The sequence below is a fragment of the Leptonotus elevatus genome, chromosome 3 (genome assembly GCF_054856555.1).
Source record: "Leptonotus elevatus isolate MCC_2025b chromosome 3, RoL_Lele_1.0, whole genome shotgun sequence".
NCBI lineage: Eukaryota > Metazoa > Chordata > Actinopteri > Syngnathiformes > Syngnathidae > Leptonotus > Leptonotus elevatus.
The window spans coordinates 8,488,046-8,516,003 of NC_141241.1; the positions used below are offsets into that span (position 1 = coordinate 8,488,046).

At 39.5% G+C, this 27,958-nt stretch overlaps 1 long non-coding RNA gene across 2 annotated transcripts in view; it reads left to right on the plus strand.

The window, feature by feature from the left end:
• Positions 1-21,075, plus strand: part of LOC147176861 (uncharacterized) — a 61,615-nt gene extending 40,540 nt beyond the window's left edge. Inside the window, exon 4 of one of the 2 annotated variants that reach the window (XR_015094432.1) lies at positions 20,399-21,075. This is a non-coding gene — a long non-coding RNA (uncharacterized LOC147176861). Of the gene's footprint in view, positions 1-8,413; positions 9,304-20,398 lie in introns of those variants that run through there. The other variant, XR_015094431.1, reaches the window with a different exon arrangement.
• The last annotated feature ends 6,883 nt before the right edge of the window (positions 21,076-27,958 follow it).

The window sequence follows — 27,958 nt, forward strand, 5'->3', positions numbered from 1 at the left end:
ATGTGCAGTGTTGCTAGTATAGCAAATGTGTGACATTAATGTGATCCTGCCGTCCCTAAGTGTGCTATACACGGCTGCATTAATGATACCCCAATTGGAGTTTGCCGTAAAATTAAACATACAACAAAAAAAAAGACCTTAAATTGTATGTTTAGATATAAGTTTTGTTGTAAAAAAACATCGCCAATGCTAATGGTACAGTCTGTATAAAATCCCATTGACATGCTAACGGCTAATTAGCATTGACATCTGGGAATGATATTCCTTCAAATAATGAATAATCACATATAGTAGAAACACATACACACAAGTAATATAACAATAAAAGGCAGATATTGTTCCCAATCTGTGAAAAACGGTTTTATTAATAGATCTCAAGTGCAACTTTCTTCTTCTACTCTTCTTATCTCGTGTGTACTCCAAGCATATACAGCACCACGCTGCCTCTATGACGCCAAGGCGCGCACAACAGGAACAACCAGTATTGATTTGTCTTTGTTTTTTTAATTGCTTATCTTTTAGTATATTCTTATTTTACTTTGTTGCTCATTTATTTTACTTTCAACTTCAAGTTATGTTTAAAGTTGAGTTTTCAAGGATTCAAGGATTTTTTATTGTCGTACCAACACACACTTTCACGTACAAAATATGATACCCGAGGTCCCAGAAAAGTCAGATAACCCCAGTAAGTCCCAAGAATTGTAAAAAAAAATAAAAAAAATAAATATATATATATATATATATATATATATATATATATATATATATATATATATATATATAACAACAAAGCAAGATAAATTAAATATGAAAGTGTTAAGGGAGGTGCTTATTCATAGCCTGGCAATAGCCAGATTGATTTGCGCTTCACTCGAGAGAGTTCTCCACAATATCAGTCTGGGACTGCTCCGCGTTGATTTGCTCGGGAAAGGCGGGGCATGCTGTACAACACTTCGAGCTGATTGGACCAAGCAGAATCGTGTGCACGTCTACCTAACTTTTGTTTCGACCAATCACGGCAAAGGATGGAAATGTCGTCACCGACATGCGACTGTTGCGACTAGCTGATATCATGGCGTTGAGTTTATGTTGTCGGTTTTGCAATGTTGATATGCGGATACAAGAGACTAAACAGAATTAATTGCAGCGTCCACGCATTCGTCCACCGGTGTCGCCATGTTTGGTTTGTTTCTTCCCACGACCGTTTTCGTCACAGCTGCATATCCCGCCCCCAAATACAATGTCGCTCTGTGATTGGTCCGAACCAACAAGATGGATTCTAGGGAGTTTGTGATCTCACAAATACCGCGAGAATACATTTTGCGAGCGCAAGGTTAGCTTATTCAAGGTTTTGCAGCAAATGTTTCCTACTAGTATTATTATTATATTATTATTATTATTTTTTTACTACTGCCTTCAATATCTCTACATCTTTGGCTACTAGTACTGCTAGTAAAGTGCTTTATGTATTGCCGCTACTAGTCCCATTTCAAATAGAATGTTCATGACACTGTAACATTTAACCATACATGAGTAGAAATGCACTTACTCCACCAGCTCCCCCCCTTTTTTTTCTCCAACTTTTTTTTGCCATTATTGGTGGAAAACATAACTTCAGTACCAACATGTAATATATACCCCCCAAAAGTACAGCCCTCCATCTTTATCCACAATGCTTAGACAGCCTGTCTGCTGCTGCACATCACTGCTTTGACAGAAGAAGAAGCCTAATACATGCGCTTGATATGACACCCGGCGCTCATGTCAAGCAGCTGGCTATGGATGTTGAGTTCAGGCTCAAATCTGGACTTTAATGCCTTCCATGCCTCCAGCCTGGCTGCATCGTGCTGCAAAAGAAGCAGGAGGAAGTAACACCTGGTTCCCGTAGGTGCCACTTCCACGCTGCTTGATGGAAGTTGAGGTGCACTTGTGCAGGTATACCGAATGTAGGTAACTTAATGACGCATTGTGCTATCATGCTAGGGTGGGCAAAGTAGAATCAAGTAACTTGTCATCAATAAATTGTTGCAACTCTTTTATTGGGTATAATTTAGGGCCCGACCCATATGCATTTTTTTAGGCCGATACCGATTTTTGGCAGAAAAAAATACAGATTGCCGATTATTTAAAAATATGTATAATGCATAAAATTTCCCCCCCTCCCCAATTCCTTTTAAATGGGTGTCACTTACGCACAAACTTCTGTTATTAAGATTCTCTGCTTTGAGTGACAAGTCCATAGTATGACCCTATCAAAAAAAAATCATGAAGTGTACAAGGGTATTGTATAGATTTAAGTGTCAATAATAAAACCATTCTTACTTGTTTACAACTGCAACTGCTATAAAGCATTAACCTTTTATTTTATACATTTTTATTGTGTTATTTTCACAAGTCTTGGGACTTACTGGGCTAACCTGGGACCTCAGGGATTGTATTTCGTGCCATGTAATGTGGAAGAAAAAAAATCCTTGGATGTTTGCATCCTTGAATTTTGAGAAAAGAAATTCTTTGAATCCTTGAAATATCAACTATAAATATAACTTGAAAGGACAAAATAAAACATTAAGAAAGTGAAATAAGAATAGAATAAACTAAAAATAATAACTATATTATAATAATAATAACTGAAAAAACAATAAACAAATACTGACTGCTCCTGTGCATTTTGGCCTCTTAGGGGCAGTGTGGTGCCGTGCATCCATGACGTACACACTTAAAGTGAGTACAGAAGAAAGTTGCGATTGAATTCTATTACAATAATTAGTTTTTCACAGATTGAGAAGAATTTGTGCTTTTGCGTAGTGTTATCTCATCTGTGTGTATGTGTTCCCACAGCATATGTGTGTGTATATTCATTAACTTCCTGTTAGCATTTGAATGGGAGCCTCCCTTCGCTTTTAGCATTAGTGCTAGGCTAACGCTGTTTTAAAACCGAAGCATGTTTGGTTTTTAAACATACGGTGGATGTAATTCTCAACTTTGTGTGATTAGTTTTATAGTTAACTCCAACTGAGGTGTCATTAAACAGCTTAAAGGACCTTTAGAGACAACAGTATAACCAAAATCACATACGCTACACACTTGCTAGTTGCTAATGCTATGCAAGCAAAATGGTGCATTCTGGGTACTTTCACAGCGTCGTAAACTTTGGTTTTATTCGATAATGTTTTAAGGGGAAAATAATCATCCATTTGGCGCAATTGGCCGATTGTTTTGGCCAATGTTTGAAGGCCAATAACCGGCCGATTAAAATCGACGGCCGATTAATCGATCGGGCCCTAGTCTCATTAGATTTTTCAGGTATTGTGAACAAGAATGAGGTAACTTGTCACGAATACATCGTTACAGCTCTTGTGTTGGATCTAATTCGATTCTGAGAGTATGCCTAATTCAGCCGATAAACGTATGATGCATTATGCTATCATGCCACGACGAGCAACGTAGAATTAGTTGTCACCCGTAAATCTTTGTGTCTGGAGCATGTGTTTAACACAGCCAGCCGCAATGAAAAAGTAGTATTTTTACAACACAAGCATGCATGACATGCACGTTGAAATATTTGATGGTGGACCATATCATACACATGCTAGCGCACGCTGGACGTGGCGCATCGACTTCACAGCTCCTCTCCCGCTGAGGTTTAAGTGGAACCACGCCGCCCTGGTTACGGCCCCCCCGTCCCACACATCTGGAGGGCTTCATCCACCCAGCAACCTAGAACCCCCACCCCACCCCCAACTCCATCCTCCTACACGGTCCCCATCATCATCACCCACCGTTGTAAATCTCTCCTAACTGTACTGGTAATTACGCCACACATGCTTACGCAACAAAGCGGTAGCCAAGCCCAATGACAAACAGAGCGTTGCTATAAATTAAGACGTTTCTCGCTCTAATTGCGCTCTCATAATGTCTGTCACTAATTGTGCAAAGAAGGAAAAAAATTGCCACAGTGCACTTTTCTTCCGTGGCAAACCTCGGTTAGGTTAGTCACTGGATGAAGCGATGGCTTCAAAGACGGATCGCGCAGTATTGTTATAATTAGCCAAAGCTCCACGCGCGGAAAACCAAAATCAGTCATCAGCCAAGAGGAAAGAATGATCTTAGGCTGAGTGGTGGCGCTGTAAATCCATATCAAGTGTCAAGCACTTGCTCAATTATATTCAATTACAGCACGCCGCATAAATCCTCCCCGTCACTCCCTTCCGTTACGATGACGTACACGACGTGACAATTGCCAGTGCTGAGCAAGCCTTTTTTCTCTCGGGCTAACTAACTAACCTCTGACTCTTAATACGTCGCATTTTGTGACACGTCATGTACCAGGCATGCTTCGGGCCACACCGCCCGAGCCGGCGCACACGTGTTGCGGGTTACGCTGATTTAAGACGAGACGGATGCGGCTGGCCCCGCTCGACGTGATGTTCGCATTTTTGTTTTGACGATCGGTGACGACCCGTATTGGTCTGAACCAAAAAAACATGATCCCTTTCGGGGGGTTTCCACCACAGAATTAGGAGGCACAATATTCACCGCATAGAAAAACAATAGAACCAATATAAGGGTTTGATGGATTATGCTAGCATGCCAAGGCAAGCTAAGTCTAGAATTGGCCAACTTGTCACCAGTACAAGTACACTGATGATGTAATGGTGACAAGTTGCAAGGTTGAGCTTATTAGATTGTGTGGATGTGTCCAATAAGATTGGGCGCATTGTGTTCATCATGCTAGGAAAGCAATGTATAAAAGGGTTAGAGTAAACTGCCCACATCGCATGCGCGGCCGACTGCATCACCCGCAAGGGGCAATCTCGCAGTTGAAATGATCTCATGTATGCACTCGTAGGTAAAAATTGAAATCACGATTATTCAAAACAATTATTTATTTTTTTGTTTAAAACAAGAAAATGTTTAAACATTTGAAAATATTAAGACAAATAAAATGATTTGAAACACCATAATTATGTCAATTTCTTTTGGACCAAACATAATTTATAATAATATTTATTATTTACTAGGGGTGTGAATTGCCTAGTACTTGGCGATACAATTCACGATTCCTAGGTCACGATTCGATTTGATACCGATTAATCCCGATACAAATCTATAAATTGATTATTGCGAATTTTTTTTGACTCAAATTTTGAAAATACTCATCAGTAAAAATATTTTGGTGTTCGGATATGCTAGCGAATAATAAATAAAAATATACCTGTATATACTTTCTTGAATAAAGAACAATTATAAATACAAACAAAAAACACATTTGCATGTAGGCTCATAATTAACAACCAACTGGTTTTCATTTTTAGATAATCAACTTTTTTTTTACTTTTACTGTGCTTGTCAGCAAACAGTTTTTTCTATACTGAAGGCTAGACTGGTTGCCAGGCAGACTTGCACATAAATAGGCAATTTAGAGTCCTCGATGGGCCCAAGTGTCCAGAGAAAGTATGGGAGAACATGACAACTCCACACAGAGAGTTTGGATTCAAACCCTCAACCTCACAACTGTGAGGCAGTTGTGCTAACCACTCTATCTCTGTTTTAATTCGATTTTATTTATTTATATTTTGGGCCTTTTTTCCCCCCCTTACACGGAGGATGCTCGTGGCGTTGAACGTGTATAATCAAATGTTCCCGGGCCTTGACTTTAGGAGCCAATTGACATCCTGACAAGTGTTCCACGGAGCAGCACATCTGTTGAGGGTGTCAATAGATGTCTTTGAAATGTACACTGCAAAAGAAGAAGAAAGGCCTTTGAAGCTCTCGCTGAAAAAAAAACAGAAAAAAAAACGACGGACCGGCAGGTTATTGAAAACGACGGTCCGTATGTAAATCCTCGCCGCCCGCTTTTCCCCGTGGCTTCCACTCCTCGGCGAGGTATCTCTATACGGAGCCACTTTATTGCAGACAAATCCTCTTTAATGTCCTTGCAACAGCTGGAGCGGAGATAAAGAATGAGGAAGCGGTACTGCGCCAGCTGTTGGAAGTATTAATACAAAAATTAACTACTGTGTGCGCGGGTTAATTGCTTTCTGCTTAATGTGCTTTCAAAAAGCCTTGATTCCTCTTTTCTGTTACACAAACGGCATATCAGGAGGCCTGTGAAATTAAAGATCCCATTTAGTGGGAGCGTTCCAAAAGCATTCGCCCCCGCCAACCCTCCGCCCTGGTTCTTCTCACGGCTCGGCGGCCATAATGGAGTCATGTGTTGAATCGCCGGAATGGTCGCGTTAAACAGCTGCCACCCGGCGGATCGGGGAAGACGCCTTTTTTTTAGGCGACACAAGCGGCGTTCATCCATCAAGAGCTCGTGCAAAACATTTCCTTGAGGCGTATGTATAGCAGGCCGCCAACGTCGTGCGCCCACGCCATCGGATTGAGTGACGACCACCCGTTGCGAACGAGGCAGCTGCCGTTCAGGGACCAAACGTATTTAAAAATCACCCTACAAAGCCAGTTGGACTTGAAATTTGGTAGTTGTGTCTATCTTGATGAGACCCACAAAAAGTCTACATTTTGCTCATTTGCAAAATTGAAGGTCCCCCGGAGATTTTCAATCAATCATTCAAACTTTATTTTTATAGCACCTTCCATACATTAAAATGCAACTCAAGGTGCTGTTCGTTTGCTTCTAAATACAAACTACAGTATAAATACTAGATAGCGGGACAATGATGAATTTGCTACGCATTTTAGATTTGTCATGAGAAGTTGTAGGTCAGGAAACGGTATAGTCACTCTTCTGAGTTTGTGTCAGATGAAAACAAAGATTTTACGTTTTGTTGCACACGCCATGCTGTTGACAGAGTGTTATCTAGCCTCAAAAATATATTTATAATAAGCGTTAACTCATTGATTAATCACCAAAATTGCATTAACTCATTCACTGCTATTGACGGCTATAGAGGTCACAAATTCATTGTAACTATTTCTGTTAGTCTAACATTTTTTCCACTTTTGTTAACAAGAGTATAAAAATCTAGATTTTTTTTTATTGTATTAGAACAGATATAAAATTTGTGATTAATCATGAGTTAACTAGTGAAGTGAAAAAAAAAGATTATTAAAAACAACAACAACAACCAAACATTTTTTTTTAAAGAAAAGATTATTAAAAAATTACGGGCGCCAGGCGATTACAATTTTAAATCGTAATTGATCGCATTACTTCACTAGTTAACTCACGATAAATCACAAATTTTATATCTGTTTCAAATGTACAAAAAAACTATTCTAGGTTTTCATACTCTTGTTAACAAAAGTGGAAAAAAATGTTAAACCAATAGAAATAGTTAAAATGACTTTGATGACGTCTATAACCGTCAATGGCAGTGAATGAGTTAATTATGTATAATTATTATTTTGACACACTTGGGAATGGAGGAGCTTCATTTGAAGTCTATTTCATTGAATATACTGCTTTTAAATTTTGATAGAAAATATCATGAAGATTATGCTCGTGTGTGGAGCTGTAGGGGTTAAAAAAAGTCTGTCTGGTATAATAATTTTTTTCTTCTTTCCAAGTGTGGTTAGTTTCACTAATACTAGTACATATAAAGCATCAACATACATTTCTTCTGCAAAATAGAAAAAAAAGGTAAAAAGGGTCAAATGAAGGCTCAATTGTGAAATAAAAAAATTGTAAATTAATTGCATTTTGAAATATAATTTGATAATCATACTTTGTGACCTTTTTAATTATTTAAGAGCATTTTTGATTTAATGGAATTTGTAATTAAATTTTTCCTTTTACTGATTGATTTAAATGTAGAGCTGCAACTAACAATTATTTTAATAATCAGTTAAACTGTCAATCAATGAATGGGATTACAATTTTTTTTTAATTTTCATCCTTTTATGAAAAATAGGACATGAAAAAAATGCACAAAAACAATTATGATTCAGTTACTGGTTTGACAGCTCCTATTTATAAACAATGTACATTATGAATGTTGAGTTTTGCCATTACAACTTTAATAGTTAATTATGTCAAATAAAACAGTATGCCCAAATTAAATGTTTTTATTTAATAAAAACAAACCTTAAGTGAAGATTCAAACTGTCTTTATTTAAAAAAATAAAATTACATTAAAAATAACTATATTAAGTCGAAAAGGTTGTTTTTATTTTTATGTTAAGCAGGGTTTTTGGTATTTGCTGAACGTAACTATTAAAGTAACATGTATTCTAACCGTGTTACTTTTTCAATCAAGTCATCAGTATAATCACCCAAAAGTCTCAAATACTGTAACCGTCTGAAAAAGCATAAGCTGTCAGCTCAAATTTACACGTGTATATATATATATATATATATATTTTTTTTTATATTCTGATGTGCTGCTACTGTCCACGTTGCTACAGTGGAACTGAACTAATAAAACCTTTTTTCTATTCTATTCCAAAGGGCACATGGAAAGAGTTAAGGAAAGAACAGAGTAACAGCTCCTCTCGGACATGCACAGGTCACGTCTCCGCCACATTTTAATTCCACGTTGTAAAAAAACTAAACAAAAAAAAAACACATTAATCAGAACCAGATGACGTGGGAGGAATTTTAAGATGATATGCTTTTATAGGATAATTTTAGGGTTATTTACGCAGGACAAGTGCGAAAACACAGAGACTCCGCCGTTGTCCTCTAGGTGGCTTAGTTGCACTGCAATCTAGCAGCGTATCAATGACGCAGGCTCTTCTTAGTTCACGATCGGGCCACATCTTCTACACCCTCCCAGAAAACGAGGCTGGATCACAGCGCTGTTTGACACATGAGAGGTCGGCGAGAGGGCTGCCACTCGGCTCAGCCGGGGCCAAAAAAGATGAGGCGCGGGGGCCAATTTGACTCGCTCTCTGTACGTTTTGTCTCCAAATGTCAGAAAATATCCTACATATGCCGTCAAGGTGTGTCCTGCAGGAGTTTGGACATAGATGAGAGCAAAAAGCAAATTAGGGTTTACATATTCCTGACTTTTCATCCTTTTCATGTTCTTACATGGCAGTAAAACATTGCATTCGTTTTCTGTTACACTGACCACAGTTTTAAAGTACACCGCGTTTTTAAACTATAGCAGTGAAACTGATAATACAAATAATATTCCGGCCAGTCTGTCAGTCTCACAAACTGTCTCCAGAAATTGGATTAGAACTTGGACGAATGACGCCAAATAGTGGTGGATTTCGCCTTCCTAGCCTAGCAACTATAATGTAATAGTAGTATAATGGAGAAATGAGCTGCTTTTTCATAGCAAATCCTCAAAATAATCATCAAATGTTTATGCTGTATTCCGCCCGCAATAGAAAAACAAAAAACAAACATCCTATTTCAATGTCTAATTGGGAGTCCTTTGGACAAATTCCCTAGTTGTACTTATGCGTGTCGTGTCCAGCCAATTTTGTATCAATCGTTGGAACTGAAGTTGGGGGAATATTCTTTTTAAACCGACAAATCATAATAAAAGAAGAACGGAATGTACACTAGTTTTTTTATTTGACTTTTATTTTTTGTATTTGTGATGCATAGAACCAGGAATATACTGTACTCTCAGTGCTATTTATTAAGTTGTATACGGGTCCCATCCCCCCGCCTCCCCTTTGATATTGCATGTGTCGCGAACATGGAGCGTGTATCAGTGGCCCACCTCAAACTGTCACTAAAGCGCATGTCCTCAGGTGGAAAACGACGAGTGTGTGATAACACGGCTTTGCTCTAAAATACTTTTCTCACAGCGCCATGAATAAGTGAAACGTTGATGAAAAGCGCTTTTTTTCCTCTTTTTTTTTTTGCTTTTAAGATGCATATTAAAACACGTGCAGAGCGCCTCTCTGCACTAAATGGTGGAAGAAACACACTGAACCGTCCTGGCTGTGCAAACAAGTATGTCTAAATGTGTCCTGATCCATTTCCAGTCAGCATTCTGATCATGACCCTCCAAAACAATCAGCAGTGGACACTAGTTAGTTGCATTCTATTGTATTTTCTTAATGTAGGCATTCTACTTGGGATTTGTTCTTGTTGTGTTAGTTTCTGAACACTTTACGTTAAGATAATTTAATATTTGTTCTTAAAAAAGCTGACCGATTAATAACCCTCGTCAGTAGTTGGCGCTATACTGCGCAGTTTGACACATCAGCGAATTATCCGTATCAGAAAAAAAGATACAATTAGCTTTCTGTAATGGAAATACATTCAGATTTAGCAATTTGATGATGTATCCACTGTGAATATTGAAAAGTATTTGTATCTCAATATCCAGTCCTCCCTCGTTGGTTTCACTTGATTTCAATCTGCCTGAATAAACCTCACATGATCTTTTTATTTCCTGTAATCGTCACCATTGCCGGGAAGACGAAGAAGAATAAGAGGCTCTTTTGGCCTGGACATTGATACATTTTTCACTCGAGCGCTGAGAGGATTAAATCAATTATGCTGATTTGCTATTTACTCCCCACCACGCCAGCTTGTAATTAGCTTATTGCTTTAGATCTGATGTAATGCAATGAAATGCCTGGAAGCTGTTCTGGGAGCCCCCCCGCCCCCTCTTGGCCTTGGCGAGAGGGTAGGCATTGTCCGAACTGTTGACTCAGTTGAGCGGCCGCAGACAGAGGTGGCCATTGGCCGGAGAGACCACCCGGCGGAAAGGCCTTTAGATACATGTGTAATTAGAACGCTCAGCACACCTGATACCTGCAGCCAGATCATTGCGGGCGGGGTCGTTTGTGGTAGACATGGCGGCCCACCCACATCAATCACTCACTCTGTTTGGACAAGAAACAGAATCGCTTAATTGTTCTGCCTTGCCAATCGTCTGCATCGTAAAGCTAAGCCTAAAAGAACGATGGTGGGGGTCTGGCTTCAAAGTACTCCAAATACACAGCCCCCCCCCCAAAAAAAATAAATAAATAAATATATATACTCACTTTTTGACAGGATATTACTCATATACACTGATAACTTGACTAATAAGTTTAATTAATTTACTTGCATATTTAATAAATAAATACAAATCTCAATTGAAATAAGCTGAAATGTACGACGGCGTATTAGGGCTATGTCAAAAAAATAATAATTCAGAGGACGGTAATAGTCTGAGAAAAATACTCAAGTGGCAAATTTGCGAGAGAAAAAACTCAGAAACGACAAATACTCGTAGCGTAGCTATAGTCTAATATGAAGATTCGTTGGTGGTTAATGGGACACTGTTAATGTTTAAAAAGGAAAAGGCAGGATGGATATGGATTTGTTCTTAATTTAAACTTTACTCGTCATACATGTTAGCTTGGGCGACAACACTTCCTGATCCCTGATCAGCTGACTAACACTAACCAATCAGAAGCTAGGATACTTAAGGTAAATGCTGATGATGAATGATGGGGAGGAGCAGATTTGACACATCAAATTAGTTACTTGTACAAAAAAATACCAAAATGTATGAATGTGTAAATAATAATTCTGGAAACATAAATATACGCGTAAATATATATTTTAACAAATTAACTTAAATGCTTGATCGTTAGGATGTGGAACTTCATAAAGCGATGTGTCCCAACCAAGGTTATTTTAGTTAACTAAAACTAACGAAAAAACAAAAATTCCAAAAACAAATTTGTTTTTTATAAAATAAAATAAAAATGAAAATGCTTTTCAAAAACAAAAACTAACTGAAACTACATTTTATCTTTACAAAACTAACTAAAACTAACTATGATTATAGCAAAAATTTAATGCATGAGCCTTTGGGGATGATTTATTTTGATATTAACTAGAATGAGGACATTTGAAAGTGTATCACACACTTTATAAAGTCGCAAATTTATCATTTTTTTCTCGAAATTTTTTCACTTTATAAAGTCACAAATTTACGAGTTTTTTTCTTGCAAATTTGCCACTATATAAAGTGCAAGATTTTCCCCCACCCTCTAAAAAATATATATATTTATACGTGGCCCTAATACACCGTCGTAGAAATGCCGTCGGTCTGTTGTGAATTTTGCCCTTCAGGTCTTTATGAGAAAACTGAAAGTTGTGCAATAAGTACTGAAACATTGAACAGTTGGATGTGCAAAATCCCCAAATTAGTGAGTAGTGTACTGTATCACTAATACAACGGTGTCGCGTCCTGTCGTCGAAACTGTCTTTCACTACCGTGATGATTTTATAATTCCAGTAGCGCTTCATTAAAAATGCTCCTTCCTCCAAAGTTAATTGCATGTTTATGATTATTTAAGGTTATTTTCACCTGGAACAACAACAAACACTACTGTATATAAGTAATGGGCAGTCAAATAGTGAGTACATTTTTGGGGACACCCTGTTTTTGGCTGGGCTTGAAGGCACGGCACGGCACGGCACGGCACGTGTTGCCTGACAGTTTTAAGGACAGGGAATGCTTTCAAGTGAATTCCGTCAACCTTCTGGCGAACAGACGGACGGGAGCCTGAAACAAGAATGATTTGGGCCCTCGGTCCAATGCGGCAGTTTCAAGTGCTGCCCGTCTTTTCCCTCAAAGGGGGAAACGGATCCAACATGACTTCCATTCAAGATCAAACCCCCTCACCCCCACCGTCATCGCCGCCCTTCCTGATGTTATGTCCCAAACGGGTGAATCAGACACTTCTGTTTATGAAGGAGGTCACCGTGCCACATATGGCCGCCGCGTTAGAATACACAGCTGCGGCAGGCTAAAAAGGCACTGCGGCTGTCTGTATGCGCAGGAATAAAATAAACGCAAAGGACATTTGTAGAGGGAAAAAAATGTGAAGGTACAGAGTGGGGCGGTTGTTTGACTTGGCGCTGAAGCGACGCCGGGATAAGTGCATGTCACGGGGCGTCTGGCTGGGGAACGAGCGCTGGTAAGCCGTCGGAAACGAGTGGTGAAACGAAACACGTGCAACGACAGCCACAGGCGCTCCACCAAGCCATCCATGTGGTGTTGAGTTCTTCAGAGGGAGGGACAAGCATGGCTACTTAGAAGTGCAGAAAATGTGAATGCAGTGAACACTAACAGACTTTAGGTTCGGCATTGGCATAAAAAATAAAAAAAAATCCTCCTGCATTTATTATTATTCAGTTACTGGTTTGTCTCATAACATGTTAGAAAATGATATTTGTTTTCCAAAGTAAAAGCAAATGTTTTATTTTGATTTAACACAATATTGGGGCAATAACAATTGTGCCGCGAGAAGTCTGCCTAGCAACAAAACTGTGTGACCACAAAAAAATACAAATAAAATCCGGGCTTTGGTGGATAAAACCTGTGATCATGCATCATTAAAGACAATATAATTTATGATTATCCCTATTACTACATGTGGTAAGGCTCCACTCTTTATCAGTAGGTTCTGCTGTTTTGGTTAGCAACAGTGTTCTAATGCGCTCAGTAGTTAAGTAGTGACCAATGTGAGTGACTACTGGCGTCTATCAACTGAAACAGTTAATTTCCTGACAGGGAATAAATACTTCTTTTTTTGGCCTTTGCAACCTTTAGTTAAAGTAAATTTAGTTGTTTTATGTTAGTATACATCACAGTGACGACTGTCCCTGTCCTTTATCTACTTTGTTTCCAAGTTTAACCTGTTGCCAGGGAAACCGGTGGTATCATACTGAAAGCTGTTTCTAATATTTATACGTATTAAGCTACATGGAAAAGGACCAAATTTTTCTAACATCATTTTTTTTGTATAGGTTCATAAAGCATGTGCAGTGTCACATAACTGTAAGACCCACTTGACTTGTGGCAACATCATGTAGTGAGTAAGGGAGGTCGGAGGGTCCAACAGCTATCAAGCCAAGTGTTGAGTTCCTGTTTGCAACCACGACTCCATGCTGTAAATCGCGGTTGCTGTACATGGTTCAAAAACCATTTACTTCCCTTCCAATTAGTCATGTTGGCCTGAGAGCTGAAGATGCACTTGTACCGGGGTCACAGGAACCAGAGTTCACGGCCGAAGGGTCTCGTGTCGACGTGGAACATTTTCGGTTGCCGTTTAATGACAGCATGTCATCCATAAAAAAAATTTTTGCGCGATCGTCAGGCGACGAACGTCCGTGACAAAATGTCGCTGTTTGACGATCTTGGCGGGATGTTAGTCCGGTGCACGACCTCCATTACGCTGTGCTGTGTTCTTTTATAAAAAAAATTATAATCTGAATTCATCAGCCAGAAAGCATGAAACTAAAGGATGTGACAAGTGACACCACAATGTGTGAGAAAAAGTTCAATAGGGCACAAGCGGGGTTTATGGGTGTACGGGTTTCATTGGTAAAATCATGTTTTTGGAATTACATTTAACAACGCTTGCCTTATATTAAAACTTTAAGTGAAAGTGAAGTTTAAATTTTTATTTTTTTTGTGAGAAATGTCAAGAAACAAGAAAGACTGAACAAAAGAAATACGTGGCATCGCCCCCCTGGAAACATTCAACACAATTGTTGATTATTGTGGAGGGACCATGTCACATAGTTATGCTGATTAAAGATAATCATCTCCAGCCTGCGGTAAGACTTCACACTTGTTTGCAACAGTAGGCGCTGCTGTTTAGGTTAGCAACATGATACTAATGGGCTAAATTATGATCTTTTAAATTTTAGTGAGTCAACAATCACACCAAGCGGAAATAATTGCAGGTACTACCATTTTATTTCTTGATGTTTTGTTAAATGTTTCATTTTTATTTCATAATTTTAATTTGTATATTGTAGTCATCTTTGATCATTGCTCTATGTTCCGAGCGGTCCATTATCTGCTGTGTTTCCAATTTCTCAGTCTGTTGCTGAGGAAACTGCATACTCTTTTACTAAGGTATCAAAATCCAATGGGAACTCTGCCGAGTAACAAAAGTGCGTGACATGACTGAGGCCATTTCTATATCTACCTTTATCAACAATTTTTTTATATTACAGTTTTCCCCACATATTGGTAATATGTACACTCTAAAAACAGTTGGGTCAAAAACACGGCTGGAATGGCACAAAAAATCCGCCCTGGCATTTTGACCCACCGGCCCAGCCCGACTCTTGACCATACCACCTGTCTAACACATTGTTCTGCCACTGATATTTTGACTGATGTTGCTTCAGTTTGCTGTCTATATTCAAAATGGACTAATGGACTCGTCCCTCTCAATTGTGGGCCAGTCTCTAGGGGTAAAATGGAGGAAAATAATAATTAAAAAGCACTGCATCGGCCCCCAAAGACACCGGCCCCCCGGGCATCTGCCCTGTATGCCAGATGGCCAGTCCAGCCCTGGTCAAAAGTATCCATATTATGGGTCAAAAATGGACCGATCCACTTTGGGTCAATTTGACCCAACTTTCTGGGTTTTATACAAAATGACCCCATTTTTTGACCCAAGTAAAGGATCTGACCAATATTTATGAGTTGTTTTTCAGTAAAAGACCAATTTCTTGACTCAAAGTTGGGTCAAATTGACCCAAGTAGAGGATTGGTCCATTTTTGACCCATCGTTGAGTTATTTTTGACCCAACAGTTTTTAGAGTGTAGGCTAGTCACAAATTTTGTTTTTTCCATTTTTTTGCAAAATGTATTTTCTATTAACAATATCAAGCGCAAAACTGTGAATAGGAGAGTTCTTCATCAGATAACAAGTATAGAGCCTCCCCAAAAATTTACTAATTTGACTGCGAAAATGTGCATTGTTGCTGTATGTAACCTATAAAGCAGTTGGTTCGTTTCGTTTGGTATACAAACCAGCTGTAGCATCTTCCACTGTAATGGCCAGTAGTGCCGCTATACTCTGCGGAGCCGTGAAAAACCTCCCTTGTTATTTTTTCTTGGCCATTGTCGGCTCGTTTGTTGGCAAAGCTTTTGAGGGAGGAGAAGGGTAACCGAAAAAGTTTTGGGGTCGCTCATAAAAACATGTGTAATGAGAAAACATGTGGTGTGTAAGTATTGGAAGTCGTCAAGAGCAGAAAATAATAATTAAAGTGCAGGAGGAAAAGGGGGTGGGTGTGGGGGTTTGAGGATAAAAAGCCAAGCTGTCTTTTCGCGGGCTGGGAGACCACTGTCATCATGTCTCAGGAATTAGGCAAACACATGCTGGTCTGCTGCTGTTGAAACCGAGGCGCCTCGCTCCGGCTGCGGTTTTGGGAACATGAAAGGCTCTTGTGGGACGAGCGAGGGAGAACTGGCCCTCGTTCCGGGGCCTCGTTGCCAGGGGAAGCTGGCAGCGCCTTCCCATTGTGGGGACGGGGAACAGGAATTTGCTTCCATATTTCCAAGGGAGGACCGCAGCTCCAAACAGACCGGAGCAACAGGCTGCTGAGCAAACGCTTCTGAATATCGACCACACCTTACCTCCTCGCTTCTACCTGACCGACCCCCCCAAAACACCAGGAGAGACAGTCCACGGCTTAACTTGGAGCCACTGTTAGTGGCTTAAGAGATTGGCAGCTCACTCCATTATTTGGTCAACAAAGCTAAATATGATATCTCTATTTTGGAGGATGCACAGAGGTCAAGAACCCCTGCACAAGCTGCAGACTCCTCTGGCCTCGAGCCCCACTGTCTTTTTTCCAGCCGCACACACGCACACACACGACCAAACCAGACCAGACCTCCAGAGTGCTCCAGACATTCTTGGTGTGTCTTTAGACAGGCAGGGATTAGGTTTGTCATGTCTGTTCGACAGGGCACATGTCATTATGGTCGACTGTTTACAAGCGACTTCTGCCAGGACATGATGGCAAAGCTCACTAGTGACGAAAAACTCAGGGGGAAAAATTGCATAGGAATAGCAGCACTTGTTTCAGAGTTGCAATGAAATGTAGAAGTTTACAATTAAGGGGAAATGGCAAGCTTTCTGTTGGCCACACCTACTAAACTTTTTTTTTTTTAGTGTTTTAATATCCACTCTTTGGGCTAGGCGGGTTTAATGCCAAGTACAAATCTGGTATTGCCAATACTTTTTAGCAAGAAAGGTGGACATACCATCAAATAGCAAATTTTTTTTTCGTATATAATTTTTATTTTCTCTTTCCGAAACAAAATTTAGCAATATGTGGAAATCTCCCACCATGAATTGAATTTTTTTTGTTGAGTTAGGTCTGACAGCTGTTCTTAACTATGTTTTGGGTGCAGAATCCAAAACTGAAATCAGTTTTTCTCTATCACGTCAAGTTTCTGAGCTATAGGATCTGTTTTATTTTTATTTTTTTAAAGAAAAAAGTGAATTAAATATGCATAATAAAACGAATAGTTACAAGCTTTGAAAACAAAAACAAAAAATACAATGCTAGTTCTTTTGTTTGCAGATAGGACTCCACAAACAGGTTTGCCACAGAGCTATTGATGAGTCCAATCGTAATCAGCTCTTCTTACTACAGTCTTTCTACAGCTAATCATTGGAATTTTGCTCATCTGCAGGGTAAGCTGTTGGAAAAAAAATCGATGTAGTAGAACAAAATCTGCATTTTTATTCTATTTTAAAATCTAACGCAACAAATTGTCAATGTAATTACTTGGTAGGTTTCCACTAAACATGTTTACAGTCAAATAAAATTTGTTGACTCCCTAACTTACTTCCCAACAGACAAACAACATTAAAATACAAATAGGGAAATGTTTTGGCTAAGCACATTAGCACTTGTCAACAACAATAACCTTTGTGTAAACTGATAAACTATTAAAATTAATTGACTCAATAGTGTCTGAAGTGAAAGTTGTAAAATATGTCAGGAGCACTATTTGGCATGTCCAAAAACAACCAATTGAGAAATACAGTGCTGAACAAATTTGTTAGACCAGCACCAAATGTTTTCACGTGTCTGCAATACAAACACAACATACACCAAATTATATTTTTCAAATGTTCAATTTACGTTTTATTTTTTCCCAAGAATTTTAACAATATATTGCATTCCAAAAAATCACTTTATTATTTCTTTGGTTGAGATATAAAACTCAAATTATTTTCTAACAGAAAAATGACTGACAACAACCTTCCTATTCAAAATGTAAAACCCACTCGGATGCTATTTGACTCACTAACCTGCCCCATAGCGACTCAGTAATCATCTACTTACTATACTGAAAATAAAAATAAAATAAAATAATAAATAATCAAATAACAGCCTAGTGACTTACTACTGTAGTACTGCGTAAGTAAAATCATCCTAATGCAATCCAAGGGGCAGAGTGATGCATCACCATCATGCCCGGCCTGTTGGGGGCAGCATAGACTGCAGGATAAAAATATGACACGTCCATACATATACACACACATATTCTATATATGCATGCGTACATAGAAGGTGACCATCTCACCCATCCTGGCACCCAACAACAATTGCATCCGGTACATTTGGCCGGCATGTGTCGCGCAGAAGGCAGGGCAGGCCGTTTTGTGTGTGCAATCCTCCAGAGAGAAATGTTTGCTTCTGGTTAAAGGCAGCCGTGTCCCACATTTGCATGCACTTAAATGACAACGTAGCCGGCCAAACTGTTGTTTTCGTTTGCCGACAGCGTGTCGACTTTCCAGTGTTTTTTTGTCATTAACGACAGTGCGCGTGTCACACAGAGGCCCGATGGCCTGTTTGTTATTCATTAAAGTTGAGTTTACACTTATACATGCATTGTCAAGTCCATATAAAGACATTTAAGAGATAAGACACATGGAAAACCCCTCAAAAATGCACACGCAGGCATTTTAGTGTACCGGATATTATTAACACTTGTATGTGAGAGGAATGTACTGGTAGTGTTAAATGACTTACAACTAACATATGTGGCAGATGCAAAAGTCACCAAAAAGTCAAGTAAGCAATGTGATTGCTGCTCTTGACAGTTTTCCATTATAATCCACAAAGTAAAAAAAAACACAGAGAAAAAGACAGAGATCATGCGCAATGACATTTCCACTCACTTTTTGGGGGGGGGGGGGGGGGGGGGGGCAATATACTTTGTTTGTAGTTGTAGAAATAATCCAGTTTCCCACAGTTTCACTATATTCTCCAATTATGGCTCACCTGCTTTTTGAAGCTGAGCTGTTATTGGTTGTTACCTACCTGCTCTGAGCAACTGAGATGTCATCTTCAGTCAACAGCAAGTGGCAAAATGGCCGCCCTATGGATACAAGTGAGTGGATTTTGCTCCTTAAAGTAGCACTAAGAAACTTTTCATTCTTAATCAAATATTTTCATAACTCTTCTGATGAAACATTGACTTAAAACTTTGCCATAGCCTGAGGGGTTCTGTATCATTTTTACTGGTACTAAGCAACTTTGAGGAGGCTGGTAGGAACACTGCCACACAAAAAACTACAAATTTGCTGACGGCTTTATGGCATACGTCACTTCCCCTCTTTCCCTATTCGTTAGTGGTGAGTATGTTGACGCACGATTACTGCTTTCCTGGCAAAAGCTGCGAAACAACTGAAACGTTTTCTCTGAGGAGACAAAAAGAAAAAGGGAAGCAACCCGGATAAAAGGACAGTCAAGGATCAACATTGGCCCGGTTTTCACTCGCTGGCGTGAGCTAAAAAACGATGCTATGCGCTTGTCCTAATGGGAAATGTGGTCTTCCTTCAGGCATAACATTACCACTTTTGTCCATATGGTGTCGCCATAATCAACATAAACTGAAAGTTCCTTAGTGTTGCTTTAACTCATATTAAACAAACGCAGTATTAATCAGAATGACTATAATGGTGGCCCATACAACATAATATTCGAAAGATTTTTTTAGGGTTGACTTCCCATTTCGATTTTTTTTTTCTTCAAATCTGCAACAAAATCTGTTCTTGTTTTTGACTTGGCCCAGCTCACAATAAAGTTACATGCAATTTTCTAAGTACTTTTTTCCCCAGAATCAAAAACAAACAGATGAAAACATAACCTCCTTGGCAGTGAAGCTCTGATGATCACAATTGCGTATCTTCACTGTCACTGCACTACATTTCCACAGTGCAAATTCAGCGAGACACAATAGAGCGAAGGCACGTCTGCCGCTCGTTTTCCCGAGAGTTTTACTCCTTGGCAGCTGCCGTTTCAGAACTCCTACAAAAAGATAAAAACCCCTGCTAAAATGCTCCATTGAAAGCCCAGAAATGAATCTGTCATGCGTTGATTTTGAAGGTCTTGCACGGGGAGATAGTAGCTGCGCCCGCGTGTGTGTGCGGGGGAGCGTCGATGATTGGCATTATCAATCACTCCGGTGTGTGCGTGTGATCTGCGACGCTGTGGATGAAGCAACCTGACAAGGTGCCAAGCCTCCATTGATGTGTGTGTGTGTGCGTCAAACACCCCAGGTGACTCCGTGGTGGCGCTGCGCCGCGTGACATGCGGGAGTGTGTGTCTGCGCGCGCGTGTATTTAATGCCTCTGTTCATGATGAAGCAGCGAATTATGAAGACAGGGTGTGTCATCTCATTCTCTGCAGCTTTCATCACCGCCATGTTGAGAGAAAAGCTCACTGGAGGCCTTCAGCCTCAATTCCAGCCCGGAACGTCGTCGTCGCGCCGAGATCCACCACAATGGCCTACTTCGAGTTCTCCATCAAAACACACACACACGCGGCAGTCTTGAAGTACTAATGTGTGCTCATTCGCTGTACAAATCTAATATGATGTACTGCAAATTGAATTATAGCGTTACTGTAATTGTGGTTGGCCAACAAAGATTTGGGGAAAGTTGTGTTACAGTCGGGCATGGTAGTGGAAAATTACAACAGCTTCCCTATTATTTTTTGAATTAGTCACCTTTCTGTCTGAAGACAAATGCAGTGGACACATTTTCAAGCTTTTAACTCATTCACTCCCAGAATTTGCACTGAAGCAACCCCCTTCGCTCTCGGCTGATTTTGCAAGGCCCACAGAATATTGTGTTATATTGCTATAAAAACATACCAAGAGAAAGATTAGAGTCTCTTCTTTCATCAGGGAAAACAAGTATATTTGTATCTGTCTCTATTTTGCAGCAATTAGCATTAGAATATAGCTAAGTTTCATCATTATTCACAAACCTGTTGAAAACACTGGAAACAAGAGCTTGTTGCAACATGGCCCTGGCTGATCTCTTATACTCTGCTGCCACCTGCTGGCCGTTTTTTAATTTATATATAATAACTACTATTGCTTTAAGCGACCTCTTCAGGTCAGAAGCTGTATCAAAGCCTCCTGTATCTAGCTTAAAAAACATAAAAAATGTATACATATGTTTTTGGAAGTGCAGGACAAAAAATAAAAAATAAAAAAAACGGACGTATACGTTTTTGGGTTTGAATGAGTTAAGTACGCTTTACACCATCAGAATTTTTGGACCAATCAGCGATCAACAAGTTACCACAAAAAAAAAGATAACCGACTTGATCAGAAGATGGAGCAATATATCATAAAAACTTTTGTAAGTGCCGTACTCTATAGTCGACAGCCACCATTCGCGGGGGATAGCGATTGGCGAGAGCTTATTGAAAAGGTTCGGTAAACGGGGTTATTGATGTTAATGATGCATTTTGCTGCTTTTATATATTTTGTTTGAGTCCCTAATCCATCCTATAACAAAATAAAACAAAGTGGCTGAGATATTGAATTCCCGTGCTAAAAATGCTACACCGCTTGTCAACACACACTGCTGGCTTTGTTCTGGCATGTGGCCGTCATACTGTATCTGTGTGCTCAGCCCACCATCCATTACAAGGCAATTACGGCCCTGCCTTTAAAATAATTACGCTCGCCGCGCTTTGATTCCACTCTTGGAATAATAAAACACTTCCAACCGCAATCTCGCCGCTATAGCGACAATTAAAGTTAAAAGTTGTTGCACAATAAGAGGCCACATGCTTTGGATTGTGCCCTCCCTCCACACACACACACACACACACACGCACGCACGCATGCACGCACACACGCACACACCCACCCACACACACCCCCCCCCCACACACACCCCCACCCCCACACACCCCCCCCCCCCACACCCACACACACACACACACCCATACACACACACACACACACACAAACCCAGCATGCGATGCGAGTTTATTTATTAGGAATTAAAAAGGAGAAGTCACTTATCTGGTTCAGATGGAGGGCCCCCGACACACACATACACACACAGACACACACATCTGCGGACCAGCTGAGTCGGGAGCGGTCGTGCTGTCAGGCATGCATTGCATCGGGATACTTGTTCTTTTTTTTTTTTTTGTAAAAATGACAAACAAGCAACGAGCTCAGGGATGCGGTCCAGAACATTTTGTGTTGAAATGGATTCCTGACTTAGTCTGGTATGCACATGTTTTTAAAAAAAGTTTTTATTATAAAAATTAATTTATCATGTCCTCTGCCTTTATTAATCGTCCTTAAGCCTTCACCGCGACATCGTTTGCAAGATGGCTTCAAACAACGGCATCATTACTTGATTCTTGTGTGGGGTATCGGTAAACACCCGCTTTTTAGTGCTTCACCAGTAATACATTTACCTATTTGTGTTATTTTGTTTTTAATGTAAGATCCATCCCTAGCTATTTGCACACTCATATATATATATATGTATATTTATATATATATATATATATATATATATACATATATATATATATATAATTCAATATTAGTATGCAACATGTAAATGCTCTCCAAAGCCCAAACTATCCATGTTAAATAAACTCAAAAGAAGCAAACTGTCAAATTGATTTGTACCTGGTGCTCATCTCTGATTAAAGAATATTCAATATGTATTATGATACATGGGGTGCGAACCGAGGATACAACAATTTTAATGTAAAGGAACATTGGTTTTGTAAAGTGTGATTCATCCAAAAGTCATATACAAACACACAAGAACCGTTTAGCATGTAGTTAGTTAAGTCTTGGCATCTGCCCTTTGTCTTTTCATTTTGTATTTGTGCGTTTGGTTATTTACCCTTTTCAATAAACGGCTCTCTTTTTTTTCTTCACTTGAAGGTAAATTTTAGTTGAGTACAAGTTAACACAAGTGTATCACTCTATCATCAAATGCATTTTTTTTCTTAAATCGGCTCAGTTTGTCGTCCGTCTGTAGCGCAGCCGTCGCGCGGTACGCGTAGCACATCGGAACAAATCGAATTCCCGGCAAATGGGAGCAAGGGCCCCGTTCGCATCAAAGCGCCCAGTAACCAGAAGCTGCTGTGAGGCTTGCCGGGCCAAAGCAAACAGACATGCAAACACATGTGGCGACGCATCCACAAGATTTCCTCCCCCCTTTGCTAAATGAAAGAAGCTCCGCGGTGACAGTTGACTCATGGGTAAAATAGTTTGCCATCTTTAAGCAAAAAAAAAAAAAAAACCCAGCTTGGAATAAATTATGTGCTTGCATGATTAAAACAAACAAAAATAAAAAACACATGATATCAGCACAGTGGCCTTTGTCGTTTGTACAATTTAGTCATTTATGACAAAACATTTATAGTTGTTAACAGCTCAGCCTTAGTTGTGGCCTTCTACCATCATGCCTTTTTGGATTTTAACCGCTTGATCTTGGCTATTTTTGCAAACACTTTGTCCGTTTATCTCTTAAGAGGAACTAGAGGGACATTGACATGTAGTAGAATGAAAGTCAAATTCACCAGATGTACCGTATGCCAAACATGCATTTCTACCTTCAGAGTGTGAGTCAGGAGAATGGACGATGGGGGGGCGTTGAACCAACCTGCGTTGATTAGAAGCAAAGTGGGCCTCAGCTGGAACACTCACAAAACTTGTTCTGTATATGACATGTTCATTTAAATCTTTCAGCCTGCGTTCAACATACTTGTCACCATCGGCACACTCCCTCATGTCAACTCATTTGCAGAGTGGCTGGATAAATAAACACGTTTCAGCCTGGGTTTTTTTTTCTTTTTTCTGGCGTTGCAGAGTACAGTTTGGATGGATTCTTGGTCGCGCGCCAAAGTCGACTTTGCGTTAACATTCATCAGCGTGAGTGTCCCCTGAACGGAATCATGCGAGCGGTCACACGGCTAGGCCCGCGAACACTGAGTCAGCAGGGAAACATGCACATTAAAAAGCAGAAAATCCCCAATAAAAAGCCCTCTAATGTGAAACAGTCTCCCATCAAAGCAAACCTTCGCAAATATTTGCTGAACTTGTACATTTTGCTATTAATGCCGCTTGAGACATCGCTCCGTTTGATTGTTTGATTTGCAAGCTTGCAGTAACTGTTTCGGGAAGGATGGGGGCGCTAAGCTAACACTTGAAGATAGAATAGGAAGCATGAATGTATAGTACTAATAAACATTGGAGTAATGTCCCTTTAGTATGTCTTTTCTTGTTCATTCCAGATTTCCATGCCCTTTCTCTGCTGTGTGCAGCAGTAGTCTTTTGCCCAAAAATGTCAAGGAAACAACATAGCAAGGTTCAGTGGCATGATTAAGTCTGAGTCTAAGAAGTATATTTAAATATGCTTGAAGTATACTGTACTAAAAATTTGGAGAGTATACTTCCAGTTTACTTTTGTTGTACTTTTTGGACGTGTACTTGTAAGTATACTAAAAAATATACTAAGAGTTTACATACTGTAGTATGTACTTAGAATGTACTCGCTAAGGAACCAAAATTCTCGGTTGCATTTATTTATAAAGCCCTAAAGATCATGTGGCTGGATAGCCTAGAGGTTAAAGGTCGATACCTTTAGTACCAGTGTTCACTGGTTCGATACATCGATCCCTGTTAATTCATCACTGGGCTTTTGCTGTAAACTAAAATGTGGACATAAGTGTACCACAAAGTATACTTGAAAGTATTCTTAAGTATACTTGAGAGTATGCTTAAGTATACTTATTAATATATTTTATAATATACTTAAGTATACTTTTAAGTGTACTAAAATGTTCAAATTTCCAAGGAGTTAACTTTCAGTACAAAAATAAGCACACTCAAAAAATAAACTTAGGTATACTTAAGTATACTCTATATTATGTACTTAAAGTATACAACTTTTTGGTAAGGATGGCAATATGTGACCTCGCAAATGTGGCGTGAGCTTCTAGCTTGGTAAAATATTATTTTAGGGAGTTTTAGCGACATTTTATGTTTATTATATTATGTTGCTGGTGGAAGATAAAAAAATAAATAATCTTACACAATCACTATGGAACACACCTGTCCCACACTATTGAACAAGACTTAAGCCATGATAGCGATTAGCCCACCTAGCTGGTACAATGCAAGCTAGGTTGTAAAAACGTTTATCTTTGGTTTCGTTCTAACTAACCTTTAGATAACCAAATACTGATGTTCTTTAAACGTTTGGTGTTAGTAGGGAAGGAACCCCCCCCCAAAAAAAAAAAGACTAACGATGCTCATGACTCCAAAAACAGGTAAAGTTGCCGTTAACCTTAGTTGAGGCCTTATAAATTTGCTTTGTTTCAGAACTAGTGTGTTCACTAGAGCTGGTCCTTTTCTGGGTGATTTCTACAAAATGATTTCCAGCCACGTTTTTTTTTTTTTTAATTCAATTTGAACTTTTCCAGTATTGTATCCAGCATACATGTGATTATTCAGAAAAGTGTGAAATGGCTGTCTGAGCCGTTCTCAATAACTCTTGATGGTCTTCAAAGCATCTGCACACGATCCTGTCTGGTTTTATAGCGTTTCCTAGCCTGACGTTTTGTGAGAGATTTAAACAAGAGGTTCTTTTGTGTGTCAAAAACCTCAAGTTTTTCAAGACGAGTGCTCAAGGATCATGGTATTCAAATCACGGCGAGAGCAAAGCGCTTCCTGATCCCGCCGTCTGGAAGCCATCCCGGGGAAGGAGGTGTACCACATCTGAGAATACGGCCGCGCGTTCTTTGTGTTCGCTAACCAAAATGCTCCTTCCTGATCATTTACTGCATCTCCGCCGACATGCATTGAACATTGTACGCACGCTCTGAATGCTTTTAAAAGGCCCTTCCGCGCACTTTGAGCCTCGGACGTGCGGTTGTGACGGTTTTAAACAATATTGCAGCTTAGCGCGGGAAGCTTTTCATGGTGGTTTTGAGTCACAGCGTGTTATATAAACTAGGCAGCAGGTGCTGCTCAGTTGTGGCACTTTGGAAGCTTGAGAAAAGCAAAGTGATGAGGGAGCTTGTGAGGTAAATGGACTTTAGTTCAGAGACTTCCTGTTAAACCAGATCACTTTTAGGTGGAATACGCAAAGGCAAATGCATTATTCCTCCTATTTCAAGCTGTTACAACATAATAAAATATGCAGATTAGCTTGAGCATTTTTTTTTTTAATTCTGTCTTTTTTGGGGATAACTTACTCCATCATACACAGGAGGTTACAGGAAGGTGGCCATCTTGGATAATTGATTCAGTACGCCCGGGATTCTCACCCTCATGCCTCCCGGGGCGGCGGCGGCCATCTTGGACAAATGATTAGGTATGCCCGGGATTCTCAAAAGGGGGGCGGCCATCTTGGGCAATTGATTAGGTACATCCGGATTCTTGTCCCCTGGCTCCCGGGGGCGGCGACCATCTTAGACAATTGATTAAGTACACTCTGTGATTCTTCACTCTTTACTCCATTCCCTCCTTGATTCTTGACACCTTACCCATTACTCTTTCTTTCCTTCTTTAACTACTTCTACATTTTCAACAGATTTAAACCATTCAAACTTCAGTATGTTCAGCTCTTTCCAGGTATATATATATATATATATATATATATGTCAACTAATCATTTTTTTCACCTTTGTTTGATCTATTGCATGTAATGTGGGCGGGCCTGGTGGCAATCAAGCAGCTACACCTGCAAGAAAACTTCGCCATCCAACTACTTTTTTTTTTTTTGTTCTTCATCTCTGTTTCAAGGCCAACTTTTATGAGCTGAAACCAAGAGGCCACCGGGCGTGAGGTGCACAGGTACCGTGTAGGTACAAAGCCGACCAAACGTGGGTGTGCTTCAAAGGCACCAGGCAAAGATTGTCGAGAGGACATACTATGAGGCAAGGGGGACAAAGAAAACTCTCCCGGATAAGGGCGTAATTGTTTAGCAGGGTCCAGCACATTAGCTCCAAAATACAATGCAGGTTTTGATATATACTATATGGCTGCCTTTGATGTTAATGGAAACCAGCGGGCAACAATCTGCTTCATGGCTCTGACAAATAACAGTTTCCTTAAGGCGCAGAAAAAGAAGAAGCATGGTGAAGGTTAGCATAAAAATGTACATACTTGCCCCATGTGTTCATTCACTTTGGATCAACGTTAAAACATGCCGAGTGTAGTAATGGTGCCATTTGGTAACATGAATATGCATGAAAATAGACAAAATGATAGATAGATAGGGACCAAGCCCTGGAAAAATAGTCGACTATCATCCAGACAGACAATGAAACATGAATAACTTTTCTTAATAACATGCAATGTGCTTACTAGTGATGGGCATGACAGTTCTTTTAAGTGAACTGAATCTTTAGAATCAGTTCATTAAGAAGAACCGTTCAAAATATCCGTTCATCGAATCGTTCGTCTCTTAAATTTAGTTAGTTATAATTAGTTTTCAGGGTGGTTCTGTTTTTTTTTTAAAGCTTAGTTTTAGTTAGTTTCAGTATTAGTTTTCGTTTTAAAAAAAAGGGTATTACTTGTGCACAGTATTTAATAAACATCATGGTAAAACCAAAAAAGTAACACATTTCTTACTTAGCGTTGCATTTCGGCTGAGTTAAACGAAAAAGCAGGCGAGCTGGCAAATTTGTCGCCGAGGAGCGATGTCATCTGAAAGTGTTTTTCTATTGGCTGCTGCTGGATGACATCACTTCTGTGTGACACACTTTCAAACGTCTTTGTTGCGGTTAATATCGAAATGAATATACTTAAAAATCACATTTAAAATCATCCCAAAGGTTCATGTATTAAATTAATTACCAAAGACTAAAACAGGACATTTTTGCTATAATAGTTAGGTTTTTTTTAACTTAATATGTAGTTTCTGTATATTAATTTTTATTTTATTTTGTTAATGAAATTGTTCT